Here is a 17,974-nt window from a genome sequence, read left to right on the forward strand (position 1 = left end):
TTTAGAAGCACTGGAACAATGGTGTGAAGAAAAACATAAAGCGCGTAGTAAACTTTTTTTTTTTTTTTTATGGTGGCATATAAGAATGTATTTAGCCACTGTACATTGTATCCTTAGGTGGAGCAGCATCCTGACACGATCGCACAATACCGGCATTGTAGAGTTCATCGTTGCTGTTCTCTGTATTTTATTTACTACTATAATTGTCACTGATTATAGGGGTTAAACGCAATGTAGCAAATCCAAGCAGAAAGAAGAACACGACTTTCAAAATAACTGAAAATAAGCGAGAACATTGGGTCTGAGGTCATGAAACTGCAAAGAAATTTAATGAATAGTCAAATTCCTCGTGGTTTTTTTTAAAAAAAGCAATATTCAGGTATAATGGAGCAATGAACACGCATCCACATCACCGAACAGCGAGAGCACAGAGAATACATTTTTCCCCATATAAATAAAAGATTTAGATATTGGATCTTTGAGAATTTACAGTTACATTTACAAAACTTAAAGGGAAACTTTATCTTTGTAATTATCATTACTTTTTATAAGTAATCAAAAGTGTCAATAGAAGGAAGTTTGGAAATAATCTTCATTACAAAATCTTATTTTAGGCAAACCTACATGTTTCCATGGTAACAGACTACAAACATTCCGTGTGTAGTCTCGTCCTGCAGTCTTATTTCTTTTAGTCACATGCAAGTTATATTTTATCCATCTTTTTTTCTCCATGGTGGGTGCTGCTCATTTGGCACCAACCAAGTCTTAATGGCTCTATAGGTACTGTTTGTTCAGTGCTTGCGTTGGTAGTACAGTATTTCCTAGTGCATGTGCTGTATGTATCTACCAAACAGAGTGTGATCAGAGCCTTACACTTTTAATTTTGTCACTTTCACAAAATCACTTTTTACCTAAATATATTTTGAGAAAACCTTGTCACCATTTCATTTGCATCAGTTCATGTACAGAACTTGCCTACAACTGTGAACATTTTTCTTTTTATTGTGAAGCAAACAAATAGGACAAAACAGAAAACGTCAGTGTGCATAACTATTCATCCCCCTAAAGTAAGTACTTTGTAGAGCCTCCTTTTGCAGCTGCAGTCACTTCGGATAAGTCTCTATGAGCTTTCCACATCTTGCCACTGGGATTTTTGCCTATTCCTTCAAGGTAAAACTGGTCCAGCGCCTTCAAATTAGATGATTTCCTCTGGTGAACAGCAATATTCAAGTCTGACCACAGATTCTCCTTTGGATTAAGACCTGTGCTTTGACTAGGTAAATCCAGAGCACTTACACTTTTACCCTTAAACCACGAGTGTTGCTTTAGCAGTATACTTTATGTCATTGTCTTGTTGGAAGGTGAACATCCGTCACAGTCTCATATCACTGGCAGACAAATAGGTTTTGCTCAAGAATATCCCTTGTATCCCATACATTTTCCCCTCAACTTGGACCATTTTCCCTGTCCCTGCTGCCAAAAAATATCCCTACAGCATGATGCTGCCACCGCCATGTTTCTCTGTGGGGATGGTGCTCTTTAGGTGATGAGCTGTGTTGGTTTGGTTCCAGACATAGCGTTTACATTGAGGGCCAAAAAGTTAAATTTTAGTCTCATCTGACCACAGCACCTTCCTTCTTACATTTGGGGAGTCTTCTGTGTGTCTTTTGGCAATCTTAAAATAAGTCTTGCATTTTTTGTTTGTAAGTACAGGCTTTTTTCTGCCCACTCTTCCATACAGGCCAACTCTATGGAGTGTGCCGCTTATTGTAATCATATGGACAACCCTGACTTGTACTTCTCAACAAATTTGTCCCTGACTCCTTGGTCTTAATGGTGTTGTTTTGAGATCTCCTTTGTCTTCAAGGTGTTGTTTGGAGATCTCGTTGATCTTCATGGTGTTGTTTGGAGATCTGTTATGAATGAATCACCATAGGAGGCAATAACAGAAATACTAGCTAAGTCCAGAAAACCAGAGAAGTTGGCAGCTATCGGATTGCAGACCCCTGAACCTATCAACAACAACTAGCAGTAGCCGTGGGGGGTTCCTACGGTGCCCTAGACCCCTCGATCACAGCCGGAGAACTAAATAGCCTAAAGACAGAAAGGGAAATCTAAACTGCCCCAGAGCAGACCCCAAAGCAAAAGGCAGCCCCCAACATATAATGACGGTGAAGCAAGATGAAAAACACACACAGATAGAAAGATAGGCTGAGCAAATGATGGGGCCCAAGCTAACTAAATAGGACAGGATAGAAAAGCTGCTGTCTGCAATCCGCCAAAACCCTATCAAAACAAGAGCCAACAGACTGATAGGGAAAAAAGCCCTGAAGACGCTAAGCTTCAAAAAGACTATATCAGTACTAAGGTATTTTCTGAAGACAGCAAAAAGGAATTCAGCTCACCCCAGCAGGGAATGGCAGAAATCCAGAAAAACAAGGCAAAACAAAACCAAAACACAAATGCAAAAAGCAGAGCAGAAAACTTAGCTTTTGATGAGCAGGAATCAGACTGGTCTCCTAGAATCCCTCTGAGAAATCACCAGCAAGGCAGAAGGGCGTCAGCTGCCTTATATCCAGTAGGTAATTCCAGTCACCCAGTCATCATCATCCCGCTCAGGTGCTTGGTAATCAGCCTCACTACCTTCCTTCACCAGAAGAGGGAGTTCATCAGACCTCAATGGTGAAGGGGAAAATGAACTCACAACAGAGATCTCCTTGATCTTCATGGTGTTTGGCTAGTGGTGCCTCTTGTTAATGGTGTTGCAACTTTTGTGGCCTTTCAGAAAAGGTAAGGTTTGCATACTGACTGACATGTGACAAATTGCACACAGGGGGACATCCTGTCACTAAGCATGGGACTTGTGAAGGGAATTGCTTGCACCAGAAATTTTTAGGGCTTCATCGCAAAAGGGGTGAATACATATACATTACAATTTTTAGTTATTTCATCCCATAAATGTAATCTATGCCCATATTTTTCTCACTTCACTTCACCAGCTGAGATTATTTAGTGTTGATGCACCACACACAAAAATATTTATACACAGGTTGTAATGTAACAAAATAGGTAAAAAGCCAAGGGGGTGAATATTTTTGCAATCCGCTGTAGTAATACACCAAGAGATGAGCAGCTTAATCAAAGCAGCATAGCCCTAAAAACTCAAATCCTGAAATTTTTGCAATTCTCTTCTCATTAATGCAGAAAAAAAGTAACTGTCACCATTTTGCTTGATTCAAAATGTCTCGAAAGGGATTAAAAATTAAAATCTCTATATAATCACCTCTCACCACCCCTCACCTACTCCATGAAGTTCACTGCCCAGTCCTCAAAATTTCAGTCCGGTGTTTGGTCACACCAGGTCTTTGGTCTTCTTCACAAGGTCTTCGGTACCTCCAGCAATATCTAGGCCTCTCGATATCATGGTGTTATGTCAATGGAGGCGCCAAAGAACAGACTGGAACTGTGAGAATCATGCGAGAACCTAGACAGTTGAGAATAATTTCTTATCTATTTTTCACCCTAAATTTATTATGCTCCAAGGTCTGACCAGACCCCAAAGCGTGACAAGGCACACTGGATGATGGTCAATGTGAATCGAACTTCCTGCAAACCCGAATTCAGATTCTAGCAACTTTAAAGGCGTATTCTCAAGTTTGGAAGTTTTCTCCTATCCGGTTGGATAAGGGATAATTTCCAAATGCAGGCAGGTGATGGACCTGCCTCTAATCATCGCGGGGAAGGGAGGGGAGCAGAGCTCTGCTCGTGATAGTTAACCTGTTAAATGCCAATGTCAAACTCTGACCGGAGCATTTAACAAATGCTGGCATGGGATGCATCTTTCCATGCTCCCATTGATGCGCCCGTGGAGTCACTGTATAGCACAAAAGGTCAGATGATCGCAGCTTCAAATCCCCTAAGAGGGCAAATGAGAACAGTAAAAAAAAAAAAAAAATTTAAAATACGGTATATGAAAAACATGAAAAAAAAAAAAAACTTTGTTCAATTCACACCCTTTTTAGCCCCATTAAAAATAAAGATATAGAAAAATACACATGGTAGCGTTGCCTTCAGAAAAGTTTGATTTATCAAAATATAACAATAATTAACCCGATCAGTAAACACCAAAAACGGGAAAACTCAAGAACGCCCAAATTAAGTATTTTTGGGTTGCTGCAATTCCACAAAAAATTCCGTAATAAGCGATTAAAATGTCACATCTCTCCCAGAATGATATCAATAAAAACATTGTCTCATCTCACACAAAATAAACCATTGGCTCAGTGGTTAGTGCTGTAGCCTTGCAGCGCTGGAGTCCTGGGTTTGAATTCCACCAAGGACAACATCTGCAAGGAGTTTGTATGTTCTCCCCGTGTTTGCGTGGGTTTCCGCCGGGTACTCCGGTTTTCTCCCACATTCCAGAGACATACTGATAGGGAATTTAGATTGTGAGCCCCATCGGGGACAGTGATGATAATGTGTGCAAACTGTAAAGCGTTGCAGAATATATGTTAGCGCTATACAAAAATAAAGATTATTATTATACAGCTCCATCACCTGAAAAACAACAACGTTATGGGTCTTGGAAAATGGCGACACACCCTAAAACCCTTTTTTTCGTTGCAAATGTCAGAATTTTTTTTCCACAATTAAAATAATAAAAAAAATGGACATGTTGGGTATAGCGGTAATCGTACTCATGAGTAGTATCATATTATGAGGTCATTATAGCCGCATAGTGTACGCTATAAAAAACAATCCCTCTCAAAAAATGTCAGAATTGCGTTTTTTTTCTTCACAATTTCTCCCCACTTGGATTTTTTTGTCCATTTTTTAGTACACTGTGTATAAACTGAGTGCCGACATTAAACAGTACAAGTCACGTCGCAAATAACAAGTCCCATATATCTACATGGACAGATAAATAAACCAGTTATGGCTCTGGGAATAAGGGGAGGATAAAAAGAAAATGGAAAAATGGAAATTGGCCTAGTTGTGAAGGGGTTAAATAAAGCACCATGTATATCCCACTGGGCACTTTTTTTTATTCAAGGGATTGGTTTATTAGAGACAACACCCCTTAATAATCATATCATCCTACAAAGAACCAGAAAGGAACCCTCAAAAAGAATATAACTTCGATAAAATATAAAAATTATCTTTATTAATCCAAATAACACTCACAAAATTAGTATGGGCATAAATAGCCCCAAGTACAATAACAGGATAAGAATTAAAGGGTTGAAGGAACCAGGCAGCACTGATCATATTGGACCTCTCATACTCATATATATGGAAATATGCACTGAGCACACCAACAAATGTATAGGCCGACCTCCAAGAAGCAGGATACAAACAAGCTAACAAGCAATACTAACAAGCAATGTATGGCTAACTGTACACATGGCTGCCAAAGACTAAAGTGCCGCTCGTAGTGCATAAAAGCCAGATTACTTACCGGTAATGCTCTTTTAATGAGTCCACGACAGCATCCAATTTGGAGAGAGGGATCCGCCCATAGGAACAGGAAACCTACAGAGATTAAAGAGGGCGGTCCGCCTCTCCTCCTCAGTTGGATTTCAGAGTACCCGGAGGACCGCCAATTATTATAGGCCATTATATTATTCCATATTCTAAATTTATTAACTTTACAACTAAGAAGGTGTATATACATTATGTTAACTTCTAGGGAGGGTTAGTGAATGGGTGCTGTCGTGGACTCATTAAAAGAGCATTACCGGTAAGGAATCCGGCTTTTTACTCTTCACCACGACAGCACCCACTTGGAGAGACTTTCAGAGACCTTCACCTGGGAGGGACCACGTGCCGAGGACCGCTCTACCAAAGGCTAGGTCTGATGAGCATGATAAATCAAGCCTATAGTGGTTATAAAAGTTAGAAGGTGTTGACCAAGTAGCAGCCTTACATATAGACTCGATTGCGACGTCTCCCCTCTCCGCCCAAGAGGAGGCCATAGATCTGGTGGAGTGTGCCTTGATACCCTCTGGAGGATCTTCATTGTTCGCGGAATATGCCAGACTGATCGCATCTCTGATCCATCGAGACAGGGTACCCTTTGTGACCTCATATCACTTCTTTTGGCCCTGGAAGGAAATAAACAGAGCCCTACTCTTCCTCCAGCTGCTAGACCTCTCTATATATTGTAGTACTGCTCTTCTAACATCTAGCGTATGGAACTTTTCTTCCTCTGGAGTAGAAGGGTTACTAAAAAATGAGGGGAGGTGGATCTCTTGTGATCTATGAAACTTCCTTGCTACCTTTGGTAAATATGAGGGGTCTGGTTTTAATATTAACTGATCCTGGAATGTCAACAGAAAAGGGGGTTCTATTGAAAGTGCTTGTATGTCGCTAACTCTTCTGGCTGAGGTTAGTGCCACTAGCAGTACTGTTTTGAGAGATAGATGCTTAAGGGATATTGAGTCTAATGGTTCAAATGGAGGGAGTGTAAGGGCCTCTAGTCCCAGGTTCAAGTCCCAAGGAGGGACTCTAGGTATGTGTACCGGTTCGCTTCGCTCACAGGCCGAGATAAATCTGGTTATCCATCTATTGCCTGCCTACGTTATAACTATAGAGGGCCCCTAAAGCCGACACATGGACTTTTAGTGTGTTAACTGATAGTCCTAAATCTTTCCCCCTCTGTAGAAATTCTAGGATTGCTGTTATCGGGATTTCTCTGGAGCCAGGAGCTGTGTGAAACTCTAGGAATTTCTTCCACACCCTGGTGTAAATTTTCGTCATAGCCAGTTTCCGACTTTGTAAGAGAGTTTTGACTAACACCTCCGAGAATCCTCTTGCTCTCAACATTTCCCTTTCAAGTTCCAGGCCGTCAAGTGGAGATTGTCCACTTGAGGATGGAAGAATGGCCCCTGCGAGAGGAGCCTGGGGGTTGAAGGAAGCACCCAAGGGTCTGTCACCGACATTGCTTGCAGGCATGAAAACCACAGCCTCCTGGGCCAGAATGACGCTATTAAGATTATTCGCGCTTCCTCCTCCCTGATCTTCCTGATCACCTGCGGTAGTAGTATGATTGGGGGGAAGGCGCATGCTAGTTTGAACTGCCATGGGGCTTGAAGGGCATCCAGGATTTCTGGACTGTCTGTCGTATTCAGAGAGACGAATCTCCGCACCTGCCTGTTTCTCCTGGTGGCGAAGAGATCTATCTGGGGAAGACCCCATAGTGACACGATGCGTGTGAATATTTGCTGATTCAGGCACTACTCTCCTTGCCGTAGTGTATGGCGGCTTAGAAAGTCTGCTTCCGAATTGTTTTCCCCTCTTACGTGGAGGGCTGAGAGAGACGAAAAATGTTTTTCGGCTAAGGACAAGATCTTTCTTGCGGAAGACATTAATGTGACTGATCGAGTCCCGCCTTGCCTGTTCAGATATGCGACCACTGTGGTGTTGTCTGACAGGATTCTCACGTTCTGTCCTTGTAACTGTGGAAGGAAATGATATAATGCATGACCCACTGCTTTTAGCTCTTTCAAGTTTGATGAATCCTGCTCTTCCCTTATACCCCATAAGCCTTGGGTGAAGGTGCTTCCCATATGAGCTCCCCATCCTGTGGGGCTGGCGTCAGTAGTAATTATACGGGAGGGTGTTATCACCCATAGTACTCCTCCTCTAGCCACCATGCTAGGGAGGTTAGGACCGTCTGAGATAAGGTGATTTTTTTTCCCCAAATTCCCATGGTCCTGAGTTTCCTCCAAGAGGATTTGTTGCTGTAATTCTCTTGTGTGAAATTGGGCCCACCAAACCGCAGGGATGCAGGAAGTAAGGGACCCCAGGAGGGACATTGCCTCTCTTCAAGATATGTGTGGTTTGTCTATTGATGACCTGACCTTCGTTTTAATTGCTGTAATCATTACCTGTGGCAGCAGACATTTTTGGCTTATGGAGTCTAGCTGAAGACCCAGGAAGGACTGAACTGTTTGTGGTTCAATTCTGGACTTCTTGAAATTTATTACCCAACCAAGAGCCTGTAGGGACAAAATTGCATCAGCCACTCGTTCATTACATTGTTTAGTTGAGTTTCCTATTATCAAAAAATCATCCAGATAGGGAACTATCAGTGTATCCTTTTGTCGTAAGAAAGCCATTACTTCCAGCATCACAATTGTAAAGACTCTTGGTGCAATGGAAAGGCCGAATGGCATGGCTGTGAACTGAAGGTGTTGTATAGTGCCCTCGAGGAAGACCGCCACTCTGAGGTATTTTCGAATCTGTAATGGATGGGAAGATGATAATAGGCATCTTTCAGATCCAGGCCTGCCATCCTACAATTTTGGAAAAGGAGCTTAATTGTAGATCTAATAGACTCCATTTTAAATTTATGATTTATTAAAAATGAATTTAGTTTCTTCAGGTTAATTATCGTCCTGAAGGAACCATCGGGTTTAGGTATCAGAAAGAGGGGAGTAAAATCCTCTCCCTTCCTGTGCTCTAGGCACCTGGACCAAGACGTTTTTGTCCAGCAGACTGAAAATCTCAGTCTCTAAGGCCCGTTGTTGAACTGGGGAGCTGAGGGATGTTACGATGACTGAGTTATGGGGCACATGATGGAACTCTAATTTTAGTCCTTCCCTAATAATGCCTAGGACCCAAGGGCTGGCCGTGATTTTCTCCCACTCCTGAAGGAAAAATTTTAGTCTCCCTCCTACTGGAGGGACTGGTTCTTTAGCTCCGATCTCTGCGGAAGGAGGATCCTCTAAACATAGCACCTTTGCCTTTCCCTTCCTTCGTGGTCCAGCGATTTTGATTCTCTGTTGGTCTTCCCCTACCAAATGGTCGTCTCCTAAATGCCCTCCTATAAAATGGGAGAGAGGGGTTAGGGAATCCTTTTTTCCTTTCCTTTGCTTTAGCAAGGATTTCATCCAAAGCCTTTCCGAACAAAAACTCACCCTCACAAGGTATGGCACAAAGCTTTGCCTTGGATTGGGTGTCACTTTTCCAGCTCTTAAGCCACAGGCTACGCCTAGCGTTATTAAGCAAGCCTGCTGTTCTGGCTGACACGCGTAGTGAGTCGGTCGATGCATCTGCTATATATGCCGCTGCGCCATGAATCAGTGGTATCACAGCTCGTAGCTTGTCTCTGGAGACTTTTTGTTCTACTTGTTGGTCTAGCTGATCAATCCAGACCAGCATAGAGCGAGCTGTGCACGTACTGGCTATTGCCGGCTTAAACGTGCCCGTAGCTGCCTCCCATGCCCTCTTTAGTGAGGCATCCGCTTTCTGGTCCAGTGGGTCTTTTAGAATCCCTGCGTCTTCTACTGGTAAGGCCGACTGTTTTGAGGCTGAGGCGACTTTAGACCTTAGACCACGTTGACAATTCCTCGTCGCTGAAGGGATACCTTCTTTTTGACGTCGAGGGAAGATAACCTCTCTGGTCCTGCTTCTCCCATTCCTTCCTCACTAGGGCTTTTATCGCTGGTATAACAGGAAAAACCCTTCTCCTCCTATCTGTCAATCCCGCAAACATAATGTCTTGTGTCGTCTGCGGTTCTTTAGTGTCTGCGCATCCCATGGCGTTTCTCACTGATTTCACCAGGTTGTCCATTTTATCTAACGGAAAACATGAACGTCCCTCGATATCCGAGGAAGATGATGATGTAGACGTATTGGAGCTGTCGGAGACTAATGCTTCGTCCTCATCCGTATCTAAGCTAACCGCAGCTGGCTTGTTAGTCTTAGTTTTCTTAGATATGCCGCTAGACTGGGTTAGGGCCTGTAACTCCTCTCTTATTATAGCCCTTATGTCTGTGACTGGTGTTGAAGCCCGTTTTGCGGTCTCATTTATACATTTTTTGCACAGCCTCTTTGTATAAGAGTCCGGTAAGGGACGTGTACAGAGGGCACATTCTTTGTTTTTTGATTTTTCTTTCTTCTTAGCCTACGGTGGACGTAGCAGATTTTTTTTTTCTTTTTTTAGGGGGAGAGAGAGAGGGAGAGAGAGAGGGAGAGATTCTTTAACAGCTTGATAGGCAGAGAGTCGTCCACTCACCCAGAGAAGCTGTAGGTACCGGCTCAGGAGGCTGAGAAGGGGTTCTATTGGCATGGCTTCTGTGGCTCCTATCCGAGGAGCCTCGATGTGAGTGATCCTTGGCTACCGCTGTGTCACCTCCCTGGGGATGTGTGTCCTGTCTTGGGGAAGACATGTCTGCACGCTCTATCCATATCCCCACCGTTTTTTTATATCCCCTTCAATAACTGGTACCTCCCCCTCCCAGGTGCGCCTGCCTGCGGCGCGCTCATTAACCTGCGACCGGCCTGGAAATACAGTCGCCGGCGCTGCTGCATTAAACCATCCTTTTTTTTTTTTTTTCTTCTGGAGGGGGTGGGGAGTGCTCTTCCCTCTGATCTTGCGCGGCTGTGTGACACCGCGCATGCGCCATGGACTGAGGAACCTCCGTTAACCCGGAAGTTCCTCCTTACCTCCTCCCAGCGCTATATGCGCATCCTTCCTGACGCTGAGGCCTAGAACGCCGTAGATGCCTCCTTCATCTCGGCTCTGCACTCCCCCATGAACCGGGATGGCTGTCTCCAAAATCCCGGTGACGTGCATAATATACCAGAAAACCCCCGGTCGGCTCCACCCGGTACCGGTGTTTCCGCTTGTGCTACCGCTGTCCCAGATGAGGAGGGAGCCGGACTCCAGCACTCCCCCGACGCTGCTTCTGGACCAGAACGCCTGCCGTTCGCACAGACACTGCACAGGCGGTTCCTTGGCCCAGGTATGTTTTCTCTGTAGAAATCCTGTGGTTCCTATAGGAACAGGAAACCAACTGAGGAGGAGAGGCGGACCGCCCTCTTTTATCTCTGTAGGTTTCCTGTTCCTATGGGCGGATCCCTCTCTCCAAGTGGGTGCTGTCGTGGCGAAGAGTAAAAAAAAATTGCTTACCTATGTGAGAGAGAGGAACAAGACCGAATCGTGCACGCCGAGGCCCCAACGCGCGTTTTGCATGATTTTGCTTCCTCGGGGGGGGGGGGGGGCCTTAATAATCAGTCATTAGGATGATTGGCTGATTCTGGTTTTGGATCCTGGACCTCAGGAATTTGCAGAGTGAACCCGCATGTAGACAATGTTGTAACACATGACGGTGATTAGGTAGAAGATATTGAAATACAAGATGACAAAAATCAGAAAAGTATTTTTTTTTAATTTGTTTATGTAAGGGAGGGGGTCGCATTCCTCTTTGTCACACAAAACATACATTGCTAAAGTGTATAAACAGGAATCGCTGCGTCTTGTTTACTATTTTCCGATTTGAAAGAGAAATCTAGAGAATGTAACAATGTTGGAACTGTGGAACTGGTCGCTGTGGTAAGACAACGCTCCACACGGGCCACTTTTGCGTCTTTCTCCATAAAAATGTACTGAGCAGATGAATAATAGATATTTCTATAAAAATTCAGTCTGTGTTCAACTTTCTGACTTTTCTCTGCTGTGCGTGAGAGCAAATATTGCTGCACTGTTCCCTACTATAGACCATATATACTAGTTGGTGAATGTTCGGTAATGCGAGTCTCGGTCGCATTTGTGTTCTAGATTCTCATTTAATGTACTGCAGCTGCACCATTTAGTAAACCTGCAAGTGCGACTCCCCTGATCGGGTCCTAAGGGGGCTGCACACTCACGGACTCTTTTTGCTTCCGATTATAATAGTACATATTTTGTGATTAAAAAAAAAAAAAATATAGATTAAATTTTTCTAAAAGTGAAATGCAACGTATTAAATCCAAACAGAAAGGAAAAAAAAAAGCGCCAAAACTTACATTTCGGTGGATAAACAACTGCCTAAATGCAGTGTTCTGGGCAAGTATACTCTTTCCAATTTTTTTTTTTTTTTAATGATTTATATAATAAAATAAAAAAATAAACAATCCTGCCTTCATTGTAAAATGTACCATTTGTGTACGCAGCTCATGTGCAGACCAGTGTTGTTGCATATGACAATAGATAATCTCATCAGATCTAGAAGTTAGGTGTTGAGTATAGATGAGAGAATTGATTTGATCAATTCAAAATTTTAGGAAATTTGCAGAATCTGATCAATTTGAATAATTTGTTTTCCGCCAAAAAAAAAAAAAAAAAAAAAAAAGCCCACCCCATCATTTTGCTCATTGCAGAAGATTGTATCAGCCAGAAAAAGCTCAGATGACCTGAAGTCCGACAAGGATAGCATGACATGACATGATATAGCACAACCAATCAAACACGAGTATCATAGCCTGTATAAAAGCTGAGGTAGGGAATGCAGCAGTCATTATTGAATGAATCTTCAAGTACATTATATAGTAAAATGAATGGAGTCATTTAAAAGTACAACTCGTCCTGCAAAGCACAAGCCCTCATATGGCTTTGTTGGCAAAAAGAAAGATGGCTCTTGACAGAAGGGGAGATAAAACAAAAGCTGAAAAAAACCCAAAACAATACACTAGGCCTTAACGGAATTTGTAATCAGGTTTTCTTCCATTTAGTCTGAGACAAGCACAATGTAGAGACAGAGACCCTGACTCCAGCGATGTGTCACTTACTCGGCTGCTTCCTATAGTTTTGATAAAACCTCAGTTTTATCAGCAAGAAATTATCACTGAAAGACTACTAGACTTACTGGCATGTAGTCCTCTCCTCCATATTCATGAGCCTTGCCCTTACTATTGATTGGCAGTTTTATGTCTATGCACAGTGTATACAGAAAGCTGCCAACCAGTAGTGTGGGCGTGGTTATATAGGGTTCAGTGAGAACTGGTAGATCCGCAGCAGAGAAAACAGACTTTATCAAAACTATATCAAGTAGAAACGTAAGTGACACATCACTGAAATCAGGATCTCTATCGCTATGCTGCTCTCTGATTAGATAGCAAAATTCTGGTGTCGGATTCCCTTTAAAGCAGCCTCACATCACTTTCTGTACCCCCTCTTTTTGCTTAACTACAGATTAGAGATGAGCAAACCTGAACAGTAAAGTTCGAGGTCTGTACTAAACACCTAGTGTCCATGCACGGACCCCAAACACAGACTTCTCCCAGAAGTCAGTGTTACTGTTCGGGTTTAGCAGCCGATCAAACCTTGTTGAAAGGCTGTAGCACAGTCAATCAACAAGTCTTCGGGTATGGACATTTACTTTTCAATCACAGCCATGTCAAGTATTGGTATGGCTGTAATTGGCTGGTGCACTGTGTGAAAAAGAAAAGGGGTCTCATCTATTTTTGATAACCAAAGCAGCCCTCAGCCATCAGCTTTATCTTAGCTGGTTATCAAAAATAGAGGGGTCCCCACGCAGTTTTTTTTAATTATTTAAACAATTTTAAAAAAATGGTGTTGGGTCCCCCATTTTCGATAACCTGAAAAAGTTAAAGCAGACAGCTGGAGCTGGTATTTCCAGTCTGGTAAGGGGCCATGGATATTGGCCCTACCCAGCTTAAAAATTGCAGCCCACAGCCGCCAAGAAAAGGCGCATCCATTACATGCACTATCTCTGGCGCTTTGTCCAGCTCTTCTCACTTGCCCTGGTTCTGTGGAAAGTGGTGTAATATTTTAAGGTTGATGTCTGCTTTGTAATGTCAGCTGACTTCAAGCCCAGGGATTAGTAATGGAAAGGCATCTATAATACAATATCCTCTCAACCCTTTTTTGCCATTTATTAAAATTTATTATTATGCTATTTACATGTGAAAAGGGATATACATTACAAAAAACAAGTACAGTAATCTTAAACAATACAAGTCATGACTGGTACAGAAGGAGAGAGGACCCTGCCTGCGAGGGATCACTGCCTACCAGGGATGGGTGAGGATACAGGAGGTGAGGGTAGCGCTGGTCGTGCAGCGGTTCGTTGTGTAACAAGGTGGCACGGCGTGGTAGTCATGCGCGAGTCTACTAGGTCACGGTCATAGAATCATAGAATGGTAGAGTTGGAAGGGACCTCCTGGGCCATCTGGTCCAACCCCCTGCTCAAAGCAGGATTCGCTAAATCATCCCAGTTAGATGTCTGTCCAGCCTCTGTTTGAAGACTTCCATTGAAGGAGAACTCACCACTTCTCGTGGCAGCCTGTTCCACTCATTGATCACTCTGTCAAAAAGTTTTTTCTAATATCTAATCTGTGTCTCCTCCCATTCAGCTTCATCCCATTGCTTCTAGTCTTTCCTTGTGCAAATGAGAATAAAGTTGATCCTTCTACAATGTGACAGCCCTTTAGATATTTGTAGACAGCTATTAAGTCTCCTCTCAGTCTTCTCTTTTGCAAACTAAACATTCCCAAATCCTGCAACCTTTCCTCATAAGACAGGGTTTGCAGACCAGTCACCATTCTGGTCGCTCTTTTCTGAACTTGCTCCAGTTTGTTGATGTCTTTTTTAAAATGTGGTGCCCAAAATTGGACACAATATTCCAGATGAGGTCTGACCAAAGAGGAGTAGAGGGAAATAATTACTTCACGTGATCTAGACTGTATGCTTCTGTTAATACATCCTAGAATTGCATTTGCCTTTTTTGCTGCTGCATCACACTGTTGACTCATATTCAGTCTGTGATCTATTAGTATACCCAAGTCTTTTTCACATGTGCTGTCACTTAGCCCTATTCCTCCCATTCTATATATGCTTTTTCATTTTTATTGCCCAGATGTAGTACTTTGCATTTCTCCCTGTTAAAAACCATTCTGTTAGTTGCTGCCCACTTCTCCAGTTTATTTAAATCTTTATGAATCCTCTCTCTCTCTTCTCTAGTATTAGCTATCCCTCCTAGCTTTGTGTCATCAGCAAATTTAATCAGTTTACCCTCAATTCCTTCATCTAAATCGTTGATAAAGATGTTGAACAATACAGGGCCCAGGACAGAGCCCTGTGGTACCCCACTTGAGACATTCTTCCAACTGGATGTGCAGCCATTTACGACCACTCTTTGGGTCCGATCACGAAGCCAGTTATGAATCCACCTAACAGTTGCCTTGTCCATTCCATACTTAGTCATTTTTTCAATAAGGATTGTATGAGAGACTTTGTCAAATGCTTTGTTGAAGTCAAGATATACTATATCTACAGCATTTCCTTGATCCACCCAATCAGTAATACCGTCATAGAAGGAAATTAAATTAGTCTGACATGACTTATTAGTTACAAACCCATGCTGACTCTGTTTAATCACTTCATTCTTATCCAGGTATTGACATACATGTTGTTTAATAATTTGTTCAAAGATCTTTCCTGGTATAGAAGTCAGACTCACCGGCCTATAGTTGCCTGGGTCCACCTTCTTCCCCTTTTTGAAAATAGGAACAACATTTGCTCTTCTCCAGTCTTCTGGCACTTCTCCTGTTCTCCAAGAATTTTCAAAGATTATGGAGAGGGGTTCAAAAATTTCTTCTGCTATCTCCTTCAGTACTCTGGGGTGTAATTCATCTGGACCTGGAGACTTGAATTCATTTAGGTTAGCTAAGTGTTTCCTCACTATCTTTCTGTTTATAGATATCCTGGATTCTTCTATTCCCTTAATAGGACAGTGAATAACAGTTGATGTTACATTTCCTTTCTGAGAGAAAACAGATGCAAAATAGGAATTTAAAAGTTCAGCCTTCTCAACATCCTGTCTTACCATTTCATCATTTTCATCCTGTAAAAATCCTATAGCATCTTTGACTTTTCTTTTACTTTTGACATATCCCCAAAATCCTTTATTATTGCTTTTGACATCTCTTGCAAGCCTCAATTCATTTTCAGCTTTAGATAATCTGATTTGTGCCCTGCAGGTTCTGCAGACAGCATTATATTCTTCTTTAGATATGCCTCCCTCTTTCCATTTTATAAACATTTTTTTCTTCCTTTTTAGCATGTGCTTAAGTTCTGTGTTCATCCATCCTGGTTTCCTTAAATGCTTCCTATTCTTCCCTCTTTTCGGAATTGTTAACAACTGTGCTTTGAGAATTTCATTTTTCAAGATTTCCCATCCTTCCTGGACATTTTTGTCTTTAAGGATATCCAGCCATTGGATCCCTCCAATTCTCTTTCTGAATCCCTTAAAATCTGCCTTTCTGAAATCTAACCTTGACGTCTGAGTCTTCACAGGTCTTCCACCTCTAGTTATCCAAAATTCTAAAATAGCATGGTCGCTACCTCCTAGGGTCCCAGCCACTTTTACCTCCTCAACCATTTCCTCCCTGTTTATAAGGATTAGATCCAAGGTAGCAGTTCCCCTTGTTTTCTCCTTTACCTTTTGGAAGATAAAGTTGTCAGCAAGAGAGGATAAGAATTTCCTTGACCTGTTAGTTTTGCCTGAGAGAGATTCCCAACAAATGTCTGGATAGTTGAAATCTCCCATGACAACTATGTCATATTTTTTGGAGAACTTGGCCATTTGATGCATAAAGAGTTCATCCATATCTTCAGCTTGCACAGGCGGCCTGTAGTAAATGCCTACAATGGTGTCCTTTCCATTGTTCTGTCCTTGTACCCTGGCCCCTTGCACATGAAAAAACAGTTCAAGTCCCAGCCCTATTGCATAGTTGGTTACCTCAGGCACACAGTTGCTCTCCATACTGGAACGTCATCCTCTGAATGCACCACATGTCACACTTCGGTTCCAACAGTGGCAAAATTTTAATAACAATGAATGATGAAATAGAGGAGATAATGCTTCCTGAGCTGTCCCTATCCATATATTCTGTCCAAACAGTTCCCATCCTGGTCCAAGGAGCTGACAGTCCTTTAATGGGCACTGACACAGTCCTAGTGCCCATTCCATCGGCCCAGCAGTCTTTTAGTAGCACTTTCTCCCCTCTGGGGGTATATTATGCTCCCATCGCTGGAGCACATCCTACCACGAGCAAGCCTGCCTGGGCTCTGACTGGGAGACAGGAACTTCCTCTTTCTCTGAGGCTGCTAATCCAGCCCTCCGTTTAACCACTACTGTCCCTGAACTAGTCATGTCCAATACAGTGCAATATAATACAAAGACAGGAAATTCTGAGTGGATATAAGGCAGCTGACGCCCTGCAGGGTTGCTGGTGATCCTTTCTGCTCTGAGCTCCGGCATCCAGTTTAGTTCCTGTCTACTAAAAGCTAAGTTTTTGCTCTGCTATTTTTCCATGAGATTTTGTCTGTTTACTTAGTGTTTGTGTTCAGCCTGCCCTGGTTGGGACGGGCTGAACTCCATTTTTGTCTCTGATCAGTTTATCTCTTTGCTCTGTCTTCAGAATATACCTGAGTGCTGATATAGTGATTTTGAAGTCTAGTGACTTCAGGGCCTTTTCTATCAGACGTGTTGGACATTATTTTTGGCAGGGTTTTTTGCGTGATTGCAGCCAGCATCTTTTCTGTCCTTTCCCATCTAGTTAGTTGGGCCCCATCATTTGCTCAGCCTGTCTTTCTGTCTGTGTTTTCATCTGTTTTTCACCGACAATACATGTTGGGGGCTGTCTATTGCAGTTTAGATTTCCCCTTTCTTTCTTTAGGCTTATTTAGCTCTCCGGCTGTGACGAGGGGTCTAGGGCACCATAGGAACCCCCCATGGCTACTGTTAGTTGTGGTGAATAGGATCAGGGGTCTGCAATCCGCTAGCTACCAACCTCTCCGGTTTTCTGGACTTAGCTTGTGTTTTTTCCTCCTACGGTGACTCATTCATAACAAATCCATATATCCCACAACATGCTCCAAATCTGCTACATCTGGATGCATTGCTGACCAGTGGCATAATGCAACCACTGAGCTCGGCATCCAGGATACAGTGGGCAAAATAGGATAGGGTGGGGAGTGTTTATTTCAGTTAGGCTGGGATCATACATGCAAGAAACTCGGACAAGTCTCACATGTTAATAGTCGGCACTGCCGCCGGCACTCGGATCCAAGCGTGCGGCCGCATAGCAATACTTTTCTCTGTGTGTTTTTTTCCAATTAAAAATACTTTCCTCTGTGTGAGTCTTTCTTACTTTTGATTACGAGGTTACCAATTGGGGGTCT

The 17,974-nt window shown here is 42.8% G+C and overlaps 1 protein-coding gene across 5 annotated transcripts in view; it reads right to left on the reverse strand.

The window, feature by feature from the left end:
• The window catches only part of LRFN5 (leucine rich repeat and fibronectin type III domain containing 5), a 337,342-nt gene that overhangs the window by 231,569 nt on the left and 87,799 nt on the right, over positions 1-17,974 (reverse strand). The window contains exon 1 of one of the 5 annotated variants that reach the window (XM_073578040.1): positions 3,301-3,896. The exons of the other annotated variants lie outside the window; for them this stretch is intronic. The gene's annotated coding sequence lies outside the window, so the exon portion shown is untranslated. Of the gene's footprint in view, positions 1-3,300; positions 3,897-17,974 lie in introns of those variants that run through there. 5 annotated transcript variants of the gene reach the window in all.

This window comes from Dendrobates tinctorius, unplaced genomic scaffold (assembly GCF_039654945.1).
Source record: "Dendrobates tinctorius isolate UK_male_01 unplaced genomic scaffold, ASM3965494v1 ptg000058l, whole genome shotgun sequence".
Classification (NCBI taxonomy): domain Eukaryota; kingdom Metazoa; phylum Chordata; class Amphibia; order Anura; family Dendrobatidae; genus Dendrobates; species Dendrobates tinctorius.